Genomic DNA, 17,316 nt, shown 5'->3' with positions numbered 1-17,316 from the left:
CCTTTTGTTCTCCTGTAAGCGTTTTGCTGTTTGAGAGCTTTTGGATTGGCAACTCTGATGAATGAAGACAGAGATATTGTCAGAACATGCCTTATTTTCCTTTTGGAAAGGCTCACTATGACAAAACTGTTCATTGTTTTGGTGACGAACATAATCTCTTTTTTTTCTGAAGAATCCAAAAGCAGATGGGTGTACTCCTCCCCTGTAAAAAGTGTGAATTCAGAATTAGTTGAATTTTATTTGTTTCATCTAAATAGGCTTCTGTAGAAGGAAACAATCTAATCTCCTTGTCCATCTTTGACAAAACAAACAAAAATGGATCGAAATTCATGACAGAACAACTTGCTAACAGCAGGGACAGTAAGACATTGGAACAGACAGTCTGGGGAAAGTGACATTTCCATCATGGATGAGCTTTACAGGGAGGTTAAGCAATACTTTGTTGCAAGTTGTTTATATATATACACCAGTTACGACTCTGGGATAACGTGTGGACTAAGTCTTAAGCAGCTTTTCACAAAATACCAAGGTTGGGAAAGACCATCAGGAACTGAAAAATTAAGTAAAATGACTGAAAACTGATGGAAATCAAAAGAAATGTTGCATTTGCAGATGTAATTTTGTCCATCTCTCTCCCACTAAATAAAAAACCAGGTATTTCCCTGCAATAATTTTTGACTCTGGTGCCAAGTAAGGTGGACAGAGTAGCAACAGTTCTTGGATATAGTGAGGGAGTGGTGGTGGTGGCGGTGCCCTATTAGACTGGCTTTGCACAGGCAGAAACCCCTGCAAACTGGGTCTTAAACTGGTCAGTGCTGGCTCTACCTCACCAAAGTCAGCAGAGCTATTTCTGCTTGCAACAGCTGGGAATTCAGTCCCTAAGTCTTTATATTAACATAATCCTCTGCAGCGTTGCTGGAAAAGGTTTATTTTGCCTACTGAGAGAGCAGAAGAGAGACTGCTACAGAGAGACAGCAACAGGCAGCTTATCCAAGCTGAGGGTGCCTCTGTGGATTAGAGTGGTGCAGGAAAGAAAAAAAAATATAATTAAAGTATATGTTATCTTTTGAGAGTATTTGCAACCAAGTCCTGTCTCTGTAGTGAAAGCAGGCCTTTGTAACGAAGGCTGGTTGGACTCTAGCTCTTGTTTTATTTAAAGTTTGTACGTGCGCAGTAGGGAAGCAGATAGGGATGGGTATATGGTGGATCAACACGCAAGGCGAGGCTTTCACCAGCAGCTTGTAATTTTAGCTGTCAGCTGTTGTTTGCACAGTTAAATAAACGGATCCCAGTCTCACTGCTGCTTATCTCTGGTACACACACACACAGCGGGAACAAGTTAGAGAGGCCCCTCTAAAAGTATTGCTTGCTCACTGCTGGGCGCTGGGTCAGGAGCCCTGAATTTGTTCCAGCTGCCTCCATATATTAGATGAGAGCCCTTGCTCTCTCCTCTGCTCCCACCTCCTCTCTGTGGGAGCACGCACAGGCTCAATGTTGGTTGCATGGTTTTGTTTTCCAGGAGGGTCCATCTGCTCCTGCCTTGTGTAATCCCATTACAGGCATTCCTGGGTTCCAGCCCTGCTGCTGGCTGCCATGAGTGACATTTTTCATTTCCCCCTCTTGCTGCCAGGCTCAGTGCCATCCTGGGGAAGCCTCACTCTCCCTTTCTGACCTTTTCCTTTGCTATCCGCTCATTGACTCACACTAAACACATTCAAACGTTTCCTCTGATGGAAGAAGCGAGGACACTCTGGGCAAACCCAGCTCAGAAATGATCAAAGAGTCACCCACCCTCCCAAGGTCAAGCAAACCAAAGCTTAAATGCTCCTCTTCTTTTGCACACATACAGTTGCATCAGTTTACTCTGGGAAAGATGTCAGCAAAGTCTGTGTTTCTGCCAGTAGCGACTCGCAGTAAATCAAAGCAAATCAGGCACAGATACCACAGGTTAGTAAACTCTTCAGCTGACTTTAGCTGTGAGGCAGGTGATGTGTCTGACTCTGCAGCATCTTGATTTGAATTTCCTCGTGGGGGAAAATATCAAATCACTCTTGGTGATTCCAGTGGACATTTTCACCTCCTAAAGGTTTCTTACAGTGGCTCTTAAGAGTTGTTTTGTTGAAATGTGGTGGGAAATGGGCAAAAGAGGCTTTTCCAGCCTCTCCCCTGGACTGCATGCTGTTAAGCAAAATGGGCAGGAAAGAGCCTTCAGTGTAATGTAGCCTTAAGAGCTGAGGATACTGAGGGACCAACATAAAAAGCAGCAGTCCCTCCACAGCAAGCACACACTAAGCGGGCTGAGTTTGAGAGAAGAGAGGCAACAGTAAGCTGGATTCACTTTTATCTGAAGTATCATCTTCCAAGTGACCAAAAGAAGTGCAAAGTATGATCCCACCTTGCAACACAACAGGGGCCTCTCTAAATTCTGGCTTTGCTCAATGATTGAATTTAATCTGAGCAGTGAAAACCCACAGGGAAGGAGGGAGGGGTTAAGAACCAGGCTGTAATTTATCCTGCAATTTATCCTGGTGTTATATCCAGGATGTCTAATGTGCCCGGTTCATCTTCTTGCCTACAGCTCGAGCTGCAGGTGCTCAAACAGCTCTTGAAATTAGACCCTAAGGCTGGGATTCATCTGCCATCTGGCAGGGGACTGGTGAGATGTCACCTCCCAGAGGCACTGGGCTGTGTCCTGTGATCCAGCTGTGATCCTGGTGTGATGAATCCAACCTCTGCTGACTCTCTTTGTGCTCTGGGACTGACACAGGGAGCTCACATGCACCACTCAACGCTCCCACACATCCTACCAACTTCTGAACCTTTGAAGAGGTTTGGAGGCCTTTCTCTGGCTGGATGCAGTGTCCCCTCTCCACCCCATGGACACCACCAGCATTTGCACTCTCCTGGTTTCAACTGTGAACAAGAAACAATCTGGGCCTGTGCTGCCTTGTGCTGCCTTGTTCCCACCAATGCTGTGTTTGTTTGTTTATTTCCGGAGTGCAGACCCTGCTAATTTATGTTAATTGGAATTGCACAGGTAGGTTTTTCCCCCCCTCCATGTCCCCCTGCATCCTGCTGTGAAATCAAGCTGGCTTTATAATCTCCAGCAGCCTGCTGGAACAACAGGAGCCTTAGCATGCACAGCATGTTGACAAGCTGCCCCCCCCCCCCCCCCCCCCTTCCTCATGAGGAAGTTTGCATATTTGGATAGTTTTGAAGGCTTGCTGAGCCACGATTACAATTCCCATTTATTTATTTGTTTAGTAAGAAACCGCCATTTACGAGGCTGGCTGCCCTGCGGCACCATAACTGTATGTTCTCCCTCCCCTTTTGCTGGCTCCCACACACTCTTCTGGGGAATAAAAAGCAAGAGGAGGCATTTGTGCTCCTCATGCCTCGGTGCTGGGCAATGCTTGTCATTTGGTCTGTGGTGTGGGTCTGGTTGGCACGCCCAAGGTGTGGGAGTCAGGGGGAGCTTTGCCTTTGGCTCCCAGGGTCTGTCTTCTTCAAGAAAGTGAAAAAGCTCTGCTTGCCTTGCTCTTTTTTTCCCCTTAGAGCAGTTTGAAGGGGAAAGCCTCCTTCCCCACAGGGATGGCTGTGGGTGTGCAGGCTGTGAGCTGGGACCCAGGAATTCCTCTCCCAAGAGACCCCATGGAAGGTGAGAGCACCAGGGGAGGGGGGACCTCTAAGCTCCAGGGACACACCACCCTATTGCTATTTTAAGAAGCTCAGAAAACTCAAATCCCCAGAGTTTTGGGGGCTTTGATTACTAAGGGAGTTTTTAAAAAAGGGCTTATATCTTGAGAAAATTTGTTTTACCCAGCAGACAGAGCAGGGGCTTTTATCTTCTGTAGGGAATTAGCCCAGATTCATATCACTGTGATGGAGATCAGAACTTGACCACAAATATCTCATTAGTTTGAAAAGTTACCTGTTTTATTTCTGTCCAAAGCATATTTTCCTTGGGTGCTTTCATCTTAAAAACACTAACTTCTAGAAAACCAAGTTTTAATATCAAGTGTGATTTTGCTTTCTTTGAGGAGTGGAAAATGCCACACACTGTGGCATATGCACAGGATTGAGTCACAAGAGAAAAAATAAACAGTCATCTTTCTTGGGTTGATCTATGTACATCTGTTTCCTGGGAGAGAGGTGAAATGGGATATTTACTTGGGTAATATTGTAAGCCAGATGCACTCCACTGTGAAATAAAAAAATGATACTAAAATTAACTGTGTAAAAGGGATGGAGCTGGGCTTTTCATCAGAAACTGGAGTTTTTGCGTATAGCATGCATAACAAGACTATGAATATTCTCATCTCTAAAGTTTCCAATGAAATGTCAGTCCCATCAGAGATAAAAACAAAACTTCTTGCTTTTAATGAGACTGGGATTTCCCTCTGTGCCTGATGGGGCTGCTCTACTAATCTTGCTGTTGGCCGTGGTTTGGGGGAAAACCAGACATGGGCGGGTAGCTTGCAGTCTGGGCTGGCACACAAAAATCACCGCATCTCTCATCCCTTCCTTGCTGCCCGGACAGACGGACACTCGCTGTCTGACCAAAGACTTCAGATACAGCCCCAGCACCTCAATATCATATCAAAAGACATGTGACATCTGGTCCTCAATGAAGTCATGACTTCAGAAGGGACTTGCATGTTGCTACTAAGAGTAAACTGTGATTTGATCACTGAGATAAGCTGTAGGAGAATGGCCTCTATCGGATGCCCATCTGACGCCAGCAGCTCCCTAACCCAGCAGAGCGCTTTCAGTAGCTCAAAGATGAATATTAGAAGAATTAAGGGAGGAAATAAATAGCAAAGTTTTAAGAAGGTAGGTAATTTATAATTACAGGGCTTACCGAGGGATGATGCCATATTGGGATGTGTCAGCACTGGCACCGGTGCTCTTTAACATCTTTGTTGGTGACATGGACAGTGGGATCAAGGCACCCTCAGTACGTTTGCTGACACCACCGAGCTGTGTGGTGTGGTCACACACTGGAGGGAAGGGATGTCATCCAGAGGGACCTGGACAGGCTGGAGAGGTGGGATGTGCCAACCTCATGAAGTTCAACAAGGCCAAGCGCAAGGTTCTGCCCATGGGTCGGGGTAATCCCAAGCACAAACACAGGCTGGGTGATGAGTGGGTTGAGAGCAGCCCCAAGGAGAAGAACCTGGGGGTGTTGGTGGATGGAAAACTGACTGTGAGCCAGCAACATGCACTCACAGACCAGAAAGCCAACTGTGTCCTGAGCTGCATCCAGAGCAGTGTGGGCAGCAGGGCGAGGGGGGGATTCTCCCCCTCTGCTCTGCTCTCATCAGACCCCCCCTGCAGTGTGTCCAGCTCTGGGGGCACCAACATCAGAAGGACACGGACCTGCTTAAGCGGGGCCAGAGGAGGCCACGAAGATGCTCGGGGGCTGGAGCAGCTCCCCTGTGAGGACAGGCTGAGAGAGTTGGGGGGGTTCAGCTGGAGAAGAGAAGGTCCCTTCCAACCCAAACCATTCTATGATTCTATGATGCTATGTTTGTTCTCTTGTCATCTGGTATCTTTAAATTAAGATGGGATGTCTTGCTAAAAGTTACATTCTGGTTTAAATCTGTGTTGTTGGGCTCAGAAAAGGAATCACTCTATGACAGTGTACAGCAGGAAATCAGACTTGATGGTTGTAATTGTGTTCCTATCTGGCCTCAAAATCTATTGATCTGTGAAAATAATTGCCACAGTTTTCTGATTTTCCTGAATGTTTGATGGTAGGTAAGAAATACTTCTGTCTCCTGTGGCCTGAGCTGCCCTGAAAGAATTTCCTCTTAGCATTGAGCAGGAATTAGGAAAAAAAGAAAAAATTGATTCAGCATAACCAAAGAAAAAGTTTAAATGCAGCTTTGCTTACTTTTTTGATATTTTTTTTTCTGTATTTTCTCAATGGAATGTGGCTGTCAGGACTACTCAACATCATCCTGTGTGTGGGCCTGGGAATGCTGGTATGCAGAGAAACACAGGCACTTTCTGACTTATTTGACTTAATTGCAAGCCATCACATCATTCTTGCTCAAATGACGGGATTAAAATTGTGAACATATACCAAGCGGTGTCCTCATAAAGGTTGAAGAGTAAAAACCGAAAGTTGTTTTTACTTCACATAGAAAGAAAAGCTAAAGCATGTAGAACAGAAGAGGAGATATTCAAATTTTTCCAGGAAAGAATCCTGATCCTGCAAGTCCCTGGGCTCCATCTGGCACTCTGTGGGAGCTGAGTGTGCCCACACCGTGCCGGAGTGTCAATGCCTGGAAAATGCACTTGGAACAGAGCGAGCTGGGTGCATTTTCTGAGTGTAAGTGCTACATAAATGGTGCAGAGACCTTGTATGGGTCTGTAAGTACAAGGTAAGTGTTTCTCTCTATACATCATCAACCCCTCCTAACACATTGAAATACGCTCGTTTGCCTTTGGCAGTTTAAAAGGAGAGTCATTCTCGTCCTGTGCACCAAGCCTGCTCCCTCTTCTTGCCGAGACCTGCATGTTTGTCTTCCCAGTTATCACTGTGGAAACTCAAACGTGATATTAATTTAATTAGAGATCAACTCCTTTTATGGAATGCCAATGCCCTATCCGACTAAATCCCCCTTTTGAAGTTGGCAGATGCAAATTAAATCCTGTGCACTGAAGTGTAATTTGGCTTTGAACACTCTTAAAGGCTCTCAGTGATTCAGTGGGTGGAGGGGAATTAGTCTTAAGCTGCATTTGTTGCTTTCTCCTCCCTTAATTTGTTTATATGAATGCTACTGAAGCAATATTGAATGTAGACAAATTGCCAAGTGACACAGATGAATGAAAGCCAAGGTTTTACTGTTCGGTTTTGGAGCTGTAAATAACATAGGTCCAGTCTACCTGAAATAACGGTAAATAATGGGCTATCTGCCACTTCATGTCCCATCATGTTCTCAGTGACCAGCAGGCTTGGAACGGCCAAGCCGTCCCTCCTGCAGTCATGCAAGGGCAGCAGCGCTGGCCTAGGGTGTTTCTGAGCCCTCCAAGAGCCGTATTTTCCAGTGAAATGCTTTTCTTTAGCTGGTTCATCCCAGCCTGATGGGTGCCTTTGGAAACCCCATCCCTCCTGGAGAACCCTTGAAGCTCTCCCTACTGATGCATCAGGCTGGTTCCTCCAGATACCACCATCCTTCTCTGGTGGGCCTCGAAGAAAATTGCAATAATTTAGTCTAGGATTACAAAAAGAAGTATTACACGGAGGATCTGCAGGAGAGTCATAGGAGCCCACATAGTGCATTGTTTATCAGCTTCTTTAAATTAACAGACAATATAGAGATTTTGCAAAAACAGTCTATGACAATCTTCTAGTATTGCCGCAATGGTTTTCATATACAGTCAGCTAACGGGTACCACTTCGAATGTTCTCTTTTATTTTCCTTCACTGCATTCACTTGGAAGTAGATCTCTATGATTCTGCATGCCAAATACCATAATGGGAGTCTGATCACACTGTACCAGTCTGATCAATCCTTTTACTCCATACAACACAATTTAAGCAAGAGGTGTTTTAAGCCAGCCCCAACAGATTAATTACAGACCATAGTCAGCATTTTTTTTCATTGCTCTTAGATTAGACAGCAATCTAGCCCAAGTATTTTTGCTTCACTGTAATGTTTCTACAGCTTTTATTTTAGAGTCTCTGTTTCCTCCCATGTTCTTCCTGTCTCTGGGTCTGAATTCAAAGTGTATGTTCATCTCACCAGCAGGTGTATTATCACACCGCACAAACTGCTTGTGTCCCACACTCACCAAATGGCTTTCACCCAGTATCTCCAGGTTTTTTCATAAGGAGTGATTTTAAAGCCTCCCATGTGCGAGTTTGTAGAAATGAATCAAACAGGAGAATCTGCAGGTAACAGATTCTGGTTTTCTGTTGAACATTTTAACAACTGAGCAAATAAGTGCCTTTCAATTACATGCTTGTTGCAGACACTCCCTGCTTATGTTTTATAACAATGATTTTGGATCAAGAGGTTTGCAGCTAAAGGGATAAACATTTAGCCCTGATAAGCAGATTTGTAGAAATTATTGTTATCCAGAGCTGGTTTGATTCATTAGGAACCAGCAGTGGACAGCTCTTGAAATCCGACAGGGATAAATTTAACCCACCAAAGTGAAATCTGCTAAGGGATGAGTCTGAATTATATTATATTCATAATATCATTTCCTTCTGTTATTTAATATCTCAAAAATAACTGTGTGAGAGAAATTATTTTCTCCACCAGTCTCCCTGACCTCAACAAAAACCTGAAACACACTTGCAGGGACATTTTGGGTTCTCCTGGCAGCAGAAATGGAGCAGCAAGGATTCAGAACCAAAGTGCAATGAGATCCTGGACATTTACTTGTGTGGGCTGTAGGGATGAGCAACAGGAAAAGAGCTGTATACATTCTTAGGTGATACCCATCCCAAACCACTCATATTCTCAGTGCATTTTGGTAACAGACATAACATTTCACAGCAACCTGCATTTGCACAGAGACTTCTTTGACCCTAGAGAAGGACTCACCGTATCTTATTTGAAGAATTCTACCTTTACTGTTCTGACCTAGCAGCTTTTCTTGTTTATATTTCTCTCTGTCTGTCTTCTTCTCCCTTCTACCTACTTTCCTTCCTTCTGTTTTCACAAGCAATTTTTTTTTGCATAGAGGAACACTATTTTGGGAGAGGGATGTTTGCCTGTCCTATGCAGTAGGGTACCCAGCTCCCTGGGCAGAAAGTCACCTAGAAAGACCTCATACATCATGGTGTTCCCATCTTTTAATCTATGAATCGTCCAGGGGAGAAGGCCACTGAAATAAAGCACAGATAAGGGTGGGCAGCAAAGCATGCACTTGTCACAGAATTAGTATCAGAAATATACGGGCGATCCATCAAAGTTATGGCATGCTCTCCTTGTGGTTAGTTGATATATAACACCCCCAATCAATAACTAAAGAGAGGGGAGAGAAGAAAGGGATTTGATTTAATATTTGCCTAGTCTTTGTAGAAAAGTAAGATTTATTGCAACATAAAAAACCCAAATTTAGCCTCTAGCTTAATAGCCAATTGGTCCCTGTGATATTGCTGGAATCATATTTACTGTGCATCCTAATACAGAGACATTCATACCCGTACACCTGCTCAGCCGTGTCATGCTGGATATTAGCCACTGTGAAGCATACATCTGGTCTTGACTTGTGAATGGCTTGCTTAAGGAAACATTGTCTTTATTGCATTTAACATTTTGAGTCTGTAAGAGGTTTGCAAACTACCATTGATATTATCAAGGAGATCTCAGGACTTGATTTGGCTCAGCGCTGTATTACTGGGTCTGCGTGTGTCAGACTGAATTAAAGGCAGGGTTGAAAAATGCATCTGGTAGGTCCAGAACCAGTAATTCCATTGGATGTTTCTGCTTGCTCTTTGCTGTTATATTCGAGACATTACATTATGAAATCACAGAAGACATATCTTTTCCTCTTTCCTTCCTGGGTCTCTTAGATCCAGGTCCCTCCTATTCTGGAGGGCTTCTGGTCCATGCAATGTGGCTCATGGGGATCTGCACAAGCCTCACACCCAGGTTTCATATCTTGCCACAACTCCTCTCCAACTACTGCATGGAATGATGCTACAGTAAGAGAAGGCAAATGACCCAGTTCAAAATAAAATTGTCTTCCCAAGGTTGGGCAGAGACGTGTAGAAGTTTTATATGTTGTGCCTTTTTATGCATGATCAACTAAGGCTGGGAAAAACAAGCATAGCCTTTAGCTTCAGCTACTAATCCCTGTTCTTGGCCAAAAAAGCAATGAAAAACTGTAAATGTTAGTGAATTCAGACCTTAGTTACAGCAAATCCTGACAGAGAACATAGTAACAGGTGGTTTGATGCTGATTTTGGCAATCAGCATATTTAGCCAGAAGCATAAACTGCCCTCGTGTTTGTCATGTTTGCTTTCAGATCAGTGTGAGACTCTACTCCAACCCTTATCCAAACTCTTAATAGATCAGCTGAATCTGCAGAATTTGACCAGAATGCACAGTTCTGAACTTTTTGGTACTTTTAAGTTCTAGACAGGTCAAAGAAAAGAAAATGGTGACAACCCTGAGGGTATTGTGACACTCGTATTCACAGCACCCATCACAATTCCAGTATGCCGTATGCATTCCCATTTTGCAAAAAAATCAACAACCACCATCCCCTCAGCCCTCTATCTTTCATGGACATTTCATATTCTCCTAAAAACCCTGGAAGTCTGACTCATAGAAAGGAATAGGCTCAAGTATGGAAGAAAATTCTTAGATTTATGACACATGCACTCAGTTCACAGAAGGATTCTGGTGAGATCCAAATATATCCTCCCTCCTTGCACAGGACACAGGAGTGACACATGAATTTTACCAAACAGTTGACCTTTTGAACCAGTACGCCTTGCATATGGGAAGACTAATGTCCTCCAGCTTAAGAATTACTCCATGTGTGACCTGAGCTATGGAGGAAATCATCTAAATAATTCCTGTGATATCTTCTGGTCTTCAACTCCATCGCCCACATTATTCATTGGCCTGAAATTTATGTCATCAATTGGTGGTAAAGTGCAAGGTAAGTGCAGACCATCAGGGTTCTCATTTAACAGCTTTTTATATCAAATTTGTAGAAGTACATGTAAAAATGTAAAAGGCAGAGCAACGGTGTATCAGACAAAATCTGCAACTCAGCTGGAATTTCACAGACTATTTATGTTTAGTCCATGGGCAAGAAACAAATATAACCACAACAGGAAAGTTACTGAAGACAGTTGAGTTCAAAACCAAATACGATGTGTGTCACCACAGGCCACTGATAGATCCTTCACAACAAGAAAAATCAGCTCATTTTTCCTCCCAGCAAATGTCAGATGTTTTAGGAATGGTTTGTTCTGTTGATTATTTTTGTAAAATGAGTCCTATTATAATTAGGAAGCCTGCGATCTAGAGTTAACCCCTGGCTCCAATCTCCCGAGTCTTTGAAAAAATTTGATCTCAATCTTGGCATGAACCATTGTGTTCAGTCTCCTAAAAATTCAACTCAGGGTAGACAAAGCTCCATAAATGTTCCTGAGGTCAGAAATGAATGCATATTTATTGCAACAATAGCTGTATTACCAGCCATTCACAGCTCCAAGAGCCAAACACAGGAGTTTCTTCAGAAATAAAACCAAACAGATGTCTCCAATGAACACAGTTATCATATCGGCAGAATATTTCTTTCAGTAATCTCCCTAGTAATTAATTTTTCTGTTATCACGAAAGCCCTTTCAGGGACTGGGAAGAAAAAACCCTGTTTTACTCACTGGCCTCCATGCTGATCCCAGGATCGCAGCCCCATCTCATCCAAAGGCAACTTCCGAGACACACGAGACACCCCTCCTCTGCCATTCCCCGGCAGAGGCCAGCAGCCCCCATTGTCTTCCTGCAGAGAGAGAGATAACAATGCGGTTTCCCCCCATAAAAGCGAGTTCAAAAAAGCATTTACCTGTAACAACAAAAGCAAGCGGATAAATAAGAAAAAAGCACAAGTGGTGTTTAGGATAACATGTAATTAAAGGATTAAAAATTCATACATTTCGATGGGAAACGGCATTGAAATTGCTGAGCCGTTAATGACTTTGAATGAAAGGGGGACTTTTCACTCAACCGGAGTGTTCAGAACCAAGATAGACCTTTTATCATTATTAATTGTTTCATTCATGACACATAGGAGATGTGTGCCTGCCAGAGAAGTTTTGTTATTCCAATGACTGAAAGAAACTTTTCTAACCCTGCTGCTACTGCCTTGGGTGGTGGAGCTGCCTGGGGAGGATGAGGCAAGGGGACGAAGACCACTGCTGCCTTTCTGCAAAAGCTGGCTGGAGGTGTGTGAGCACAGCCCACTGCCCAGTCTCATATAGCTAGAGCATGACCTGGAGATGTTTAGTCCTAACAGGATGGTGCCAATCCTCCTGTGTCCTACATTCATTTGGCTGAGCCCTTCAGTTGCCACAGGGCTTTGACTAGGAGAAAATCACCCCTTTCAACAGGGCCAGCACTAAACCTAAACCCTTCCAGGTCCTCACAGAAAGGCTCAAATAAGATTTACAGGACGCAAGGCCTTCTGCTGAATGACTGTCACTCTTTCTACATTACATTTAAGCACATCTGTTATTTTTAGAAAGACAGATAGACAATCAGCTAGCTAGGTGGACAGGCATAAATAGATACACTAGAGAAAGAGAAATTCATACCAGCATCTTGCTGTCTATCTCTCTTTAGGAAGCAGTGTTTTAAACATTACTCTTTTCGGAGCCATAAAGACAAGATGACTGATTGTTTCTTTAAAGCCAGCTGAGAGTCCCGTCTGATCACACAAATGACTAGAGTGGAGCTCGAAGGAAAAAACAGCTATTGGGAGAACTGCAACAGAATTGTAATTGGACAATAGCCAGTTCAGAATTACAGATAAGGCTGAGGTCTGACAGATGCAACACAAGACACTGGCAATGGAGAGCTCTGTTTTCATCATGTTAGAAAACTGGCCTGATTTTTCTCATTTCTAGAAGACTATGGGCACTCTTGCTTTATAATTTGGCCATTCCGTTTGTAGTACTTGATGACTCTTTCTTTTATAATTGTGACCAAAAACGTCAAAAAGGATTTTGCTTACAGAATTCAAAAACACAAAACAAAAATTAAAGACATCATCTAATGAAAGGGATCAATCAGTAATAATTATAGCCTGAAAGATGAAAAATTCGGGAAGCAATGGAGGTGTGAAAGGAGGAAATTGGAAAGAATTTTCAGAGCTTAACATCTGGTCAGATAGACAATTCTCTAATAGCCATCAGATACATTTGTCTCTACAGGGGATGAGAATTATTCACTGGTGGTGTTTGCTGTGGGTTCCCTCAGTGCCCAACTGTGCAACATGCAGAGAGCCATTCCTACAGCTACAGTGCTGCCTTTTGTCCTGTTTGGAGGGCACTCCTGTGTGATTTTAGTGGGTTTTTCCCCCTTATTTTAATCTTGCGTTGTTGGTATGGATGAATGAGTTCCAGAACTATGCAAATCTGTGTAAACAAGTGTGGTCTTACTGAGCAGAAAAGAGTTACATAGGCTTTTTCCAGCAACAGACCTTTCTCTCTAGCTCAGCACTGTGAAGGGCACAACTGAGACCTGGTAGCTCTGACTTGTGCTCCCACTAGAAATGTTCACAAGCTCTTGATTTATTAAGCTCATCCCACAGAAATACTTAAAATTTAGGTATGCACTTAAAATTAGGACTGCCACCTTGAAATGCGGCCACCATGGTCGTAATGTCAGTGACTACTGTAATAAAGACCATTTGTCTTTGCTGAATTTTAACATGCAGATGCAGCATGTCTCTGTTATTTCTCCATTTGGAATAGGAAAATACCAAGAGGTGAATTTTTTTAAATTACTTTTTTATTGGCATTTTCAATTTTTTTGGAATATAAACATCATCTGGTTCACATTACTCAGTCAGCCACACGGGAAATGGTAATAAGTTTTGTTGATATTATTTTTCTCTGAGGGATTAACAAGGTTAATACTTATATATGTTTTAAGAGATTGGTGCATACCCCCAGGCAGCGGCAAAGAGAGTAAGAAGTATCAGCAGTATCAAAACAACTTGCAGGTGGCTGGCCGTTACTGCATTTCAGTGGCGTGGCAGGACCAAGGGCACGGAAAAGACATCACTTGGGATGCTGGCACTGGATTACTCTAAGATAAATCACCTTGTGCCACTCACCAGAAAGGGGATGGTTTTCCAGGAGAGATTCCAACAGAGTTATCTATCTGATCAGCTATTGTGGGCTGAAGATTTGGGGCCAAATCAAGCAGCTGTATTTCAGCAGGGAGAAATAAGGGAGAAATTGCCCTCTAAAGAAAATACTAGATCTCTTATATCCTAATTCTCTGTTAGTCTGATCTGGTGCATGTTTATGATGATGAAAACCAGTGTTGTGGTAATGTCTGGGGATCCCAACTCCAACCAAAGGCCCTTTTGCAGGGTGTGACCCATACAGCCTGCAGCATACACCCACTCTTCAAGGTGCAACTGTGGCACTTAACTGAGTCATCTAAATTAAGAAGCAAGTCAGTCCAGTTGGCCTCTGTAGCCAATAGCAAGAGATGGGTAACTTCAGACCCAAGCTGGCTTCTGTAGGGCAAACTTCTGTTTTCTTTGGTTGAAAAGGGAACATCAGGTGGGATTTATCTCACTACATGTTAGTAATGTGGTATCCAAGACAGAAACAGTTACGCAGGTCCTGTCTGTGTCTCCTTTTACTAGAGAGATCCTCCACAAAACATAAGCTTCCAGCCATTTATGATCAGGGAGAAACTTGGTCCAAGAATTGTAACCAGAGAGGGAATAAAGGGGATGGGGTGAGTAACTGGGGGTATGATGTGCTGGAGTTCACAGAAGGGCAGGAGCCCACCAGGTCCTGACCCCATCTCCTGAATTCCTGTCCTGTGGCTGCTCTGGTGAAACATGAGGACATAACCATAAGATGATATTCAGATTATAACCATACATGCTGACAGTAATTTACTCTTTTGCACACCCATTTGACACCAGACCTCTAACCATTTTATGCTGCTCTTTCCTTCCAGTTCCTCCACAAGCAACAGCCTCTTTAATCCACAGTAGGTCTGTGAGGATGGAGAGCAGTGAAGGAAAGAAACCTTGTGGCATTAGAGATGGGAGGGAAAAAAGCAAGCTGTGATTGATGCCTGTAATTCTGACCACACAAATCACAGAGCTCCATGAAACTCCTATAATTTAAGGGAGAAATAAGAAGTGAAGCATTATGCCCATGTCACATATGATGGCTCTTGGAATAAGACAAATGCTGTGCAATTGGTTTAGACAGCAGGACACAGAAGAGAGGCCACACACCAACACTGTAAGTACTATAGACCCAAAATCGTCCATTCCCAGGTCTGGGCATCTGGCATGACAGCACCAATCTGAAACAGACTGCAGCATCTACTCCAGAAGAGTCCTCAGAGAATACAGTGAAAGGCAAAGCATCTCTCTGATTTAATGGCTTTGAAATGCTTTCCATTCTTCCTGTGCAAAGATTTTGTCTGAACCAACCTCCTTTCAGGTCAACAGGACATCAACTTTGTGTTGTGACTGACTTTAATGAGATTTTGTTCATGCTCTGAAAAGTAGAGCCTGCACTGAGTAAAGCTTGAATGCTCCTAATTCACATTTACTCTTACTTCTTCAAATGTAGGTCTAGTCCGTTGAGAGGACTTGCTGACCCTGTGCTGAGTGGCCCCCTGGCCAGGGAAATTTTGGATAGGAAAGAGTACAACTGTCCTGGTCCTGTCTGTAGTGTTTGGGCACCCCTGTACCTCCCAGATGAGGTCCTGCAGGAGGAGGAATGCTTTATCTGTATCTCCTAGGAGACCTAAGCCCAAGTTTTACTGTGTTTGTCAGCAGCATCTCAAAGCACTGAAGCAGAATATTGTCCCCTCTCCCACATCATGTGCGAAGAGAAGCTTCACACAGAAATACAACTTCTAGGAGGTGGATGGGGTCTTCCTTGTCCAGTGCAGTGGTCTGGGCATGAGAGAGGAGATAACCTGGGAAACCTTTTCATGGATCCAGCCTGGGGTGGAGGGAGGCAGAGGTGAGGAGAGATGCCGCTCAGCAGATCCCCTGGTGCTCAGCAGAGGAGATGGAGCTGTGCTCTCCCCTGCTCCCCCCTTGCACCGGGCCACCCTTGTTCTGCTGCGTGCAAAGGGGACACGGACCAGCTCTCAGTGATGGTGCTGCAAAGTAACTGTGCAAATGCCCTTGCAGGCAGCAGCCGGAGCGTGCCTGGAAGGAGGATGGAGTAACGGTTGCATTAGGGCCTCAGGGGTTGGCTGCTATATCCATTAATCAACTTTATGAAAACTTTTGGGGTCAAGAAAGTAATAAAATAATGGAGGACAAGCCCATGTTGCCCCTTTGCACTTTCCACCTTTCTAGTCATTTTATCCCTCCTTCCCACAAAATCAGCTCGCTTTGGCCTGACCTTGTAATGTGACAGCTCTGTTCAGCCTGGCAAAATTAAGATGATTTGTCCCCCTTCATGTTACTGCATTTGCTTTCACTGTGCTCCTCCATCTGTTTGCTTCAAGCTCAGGGCTCCCTAATCGTATTCCAATGGAGACAAACCTCATGATTAAAACTCAAATGCGAGCTTATCCAGGCTTCAGCAGCACAGGTGTCAGGGACCCTGAAACTGAAAACTCAATCTTTCTGATGGATTTAATTCAGGGATGTGTTTTATCACCCTTGTGTTGGGTGCAACAGCAACCCCTGCCCCACCTGCCCCTCCTTCTCTCACTCCTCCTGGCAATTTCCTCATTGCTTAAAAATATTCAGTGAGGCTACATCAAAGCAAATATTGAGACTTGTATTATTGTTGCCAGGGGTGACATTAGATGAGAATTATATGGAACAATAAGGGCGCTGGAGTATAATCCATTTGACATTTGGAACATGTTCCCAGTGCTCTGTGCTCCTCGAAAACATTCGCACGACAGAACTGTCTTCATTTTCATCACAATATTTGTGTGCGTGAGTAGATTTATCTCTCTTTTTATTTCTCTGTCTGGTCATTCTCTGCAAGGCCAATGAAAAGAAAAACCTCACTTCTGGGGCTGCTGCATTGTCCAAGTATCATTTTTGCTTGTTTATACCCCAAGGATAAAGGGTGGGCAGTAAATTGCCCTCAGCATAACGCTGGTCCAGACACAGGACCACTGCTCATTGCTCTTGTGCAAAGCCATCAAGCTCTAACCCTTCCACTGCTGTGCCTGCACGTCCTGGGCCAAGGTTTGAGTTTTTGGGACACCCTGGAAGTAGTCAAAGAAGCCCACGTGAAGCAGCTGTAGTTCAGAATTGCACCAGAATGGCAGAGGCAGACAGTGAAGAACTGTTTGTGACAGATGGGTTCCAGCTCTCCTTCCTCTGGGAAACTGCCACGAAGGAGCTCACGCTGGGTCCCAGTGCATGAATAGAGCACGCACCTACAAAGCTGTCTGCCTGCTGACACGGCCTGGCGCTGCTCGGGCACTGAGCCCACCCGCTGAGGGGCTCGGTCGGCCAGCTCGGGCACAGCGTGGCACAAACGTGGGGCTGTGACTTTTAGCCTCTCTGGAGCACAGCCAGATTTTGCTTCTGCCCCCCAGGCTGTACTACACAAACATGAGAAAGCATGGCTGCAAAGTAAAACCCAA

General features: G+C 44.2%; 1 long non-coding RNA gene across 1 annotated transcript in view; it reads right to left on the bottom strand.

Annotated features, from left to right (window-relative positions):
- The window catches only part of LOC141950266 (uncharacterized), a 105,185-nt gene that overhangs the window by 49,296 nt on the left and 38,573 nt on the right, over positions 1-17,316 (bottom strand). Inside the window, exon 2 of the long non-coding RNA XR_012630974.1 lies at positions 11,367-11,485. This is a non-coding gene — a long non-coding RNA (uncharacterized LOC141950266). The remainder of the gene's footprint in view (positions 1-11,366; positions 11,486-17,316) is intronic.

This window comes from Strix uralensis, chromosome 15 (genome assembly GCF_047716275.1).
Source record: "Strix uralensis isolate ZFMK-TIS-50842 chromosome 15, bStrUra1, whole genome shotgun sequence".
In the NCBI taxonomy this organism is placed as follows: domain Eukaryota; kingdom Metazoa; phylum Chordata; class Aves; order Strigiformes; family Strigidae; genus Strix; species Strix uralensis.
Note: the sequence above shows the minus strand (reverse complement) of the source record. Positions and strands in the feature narration are given on the sequence as shown.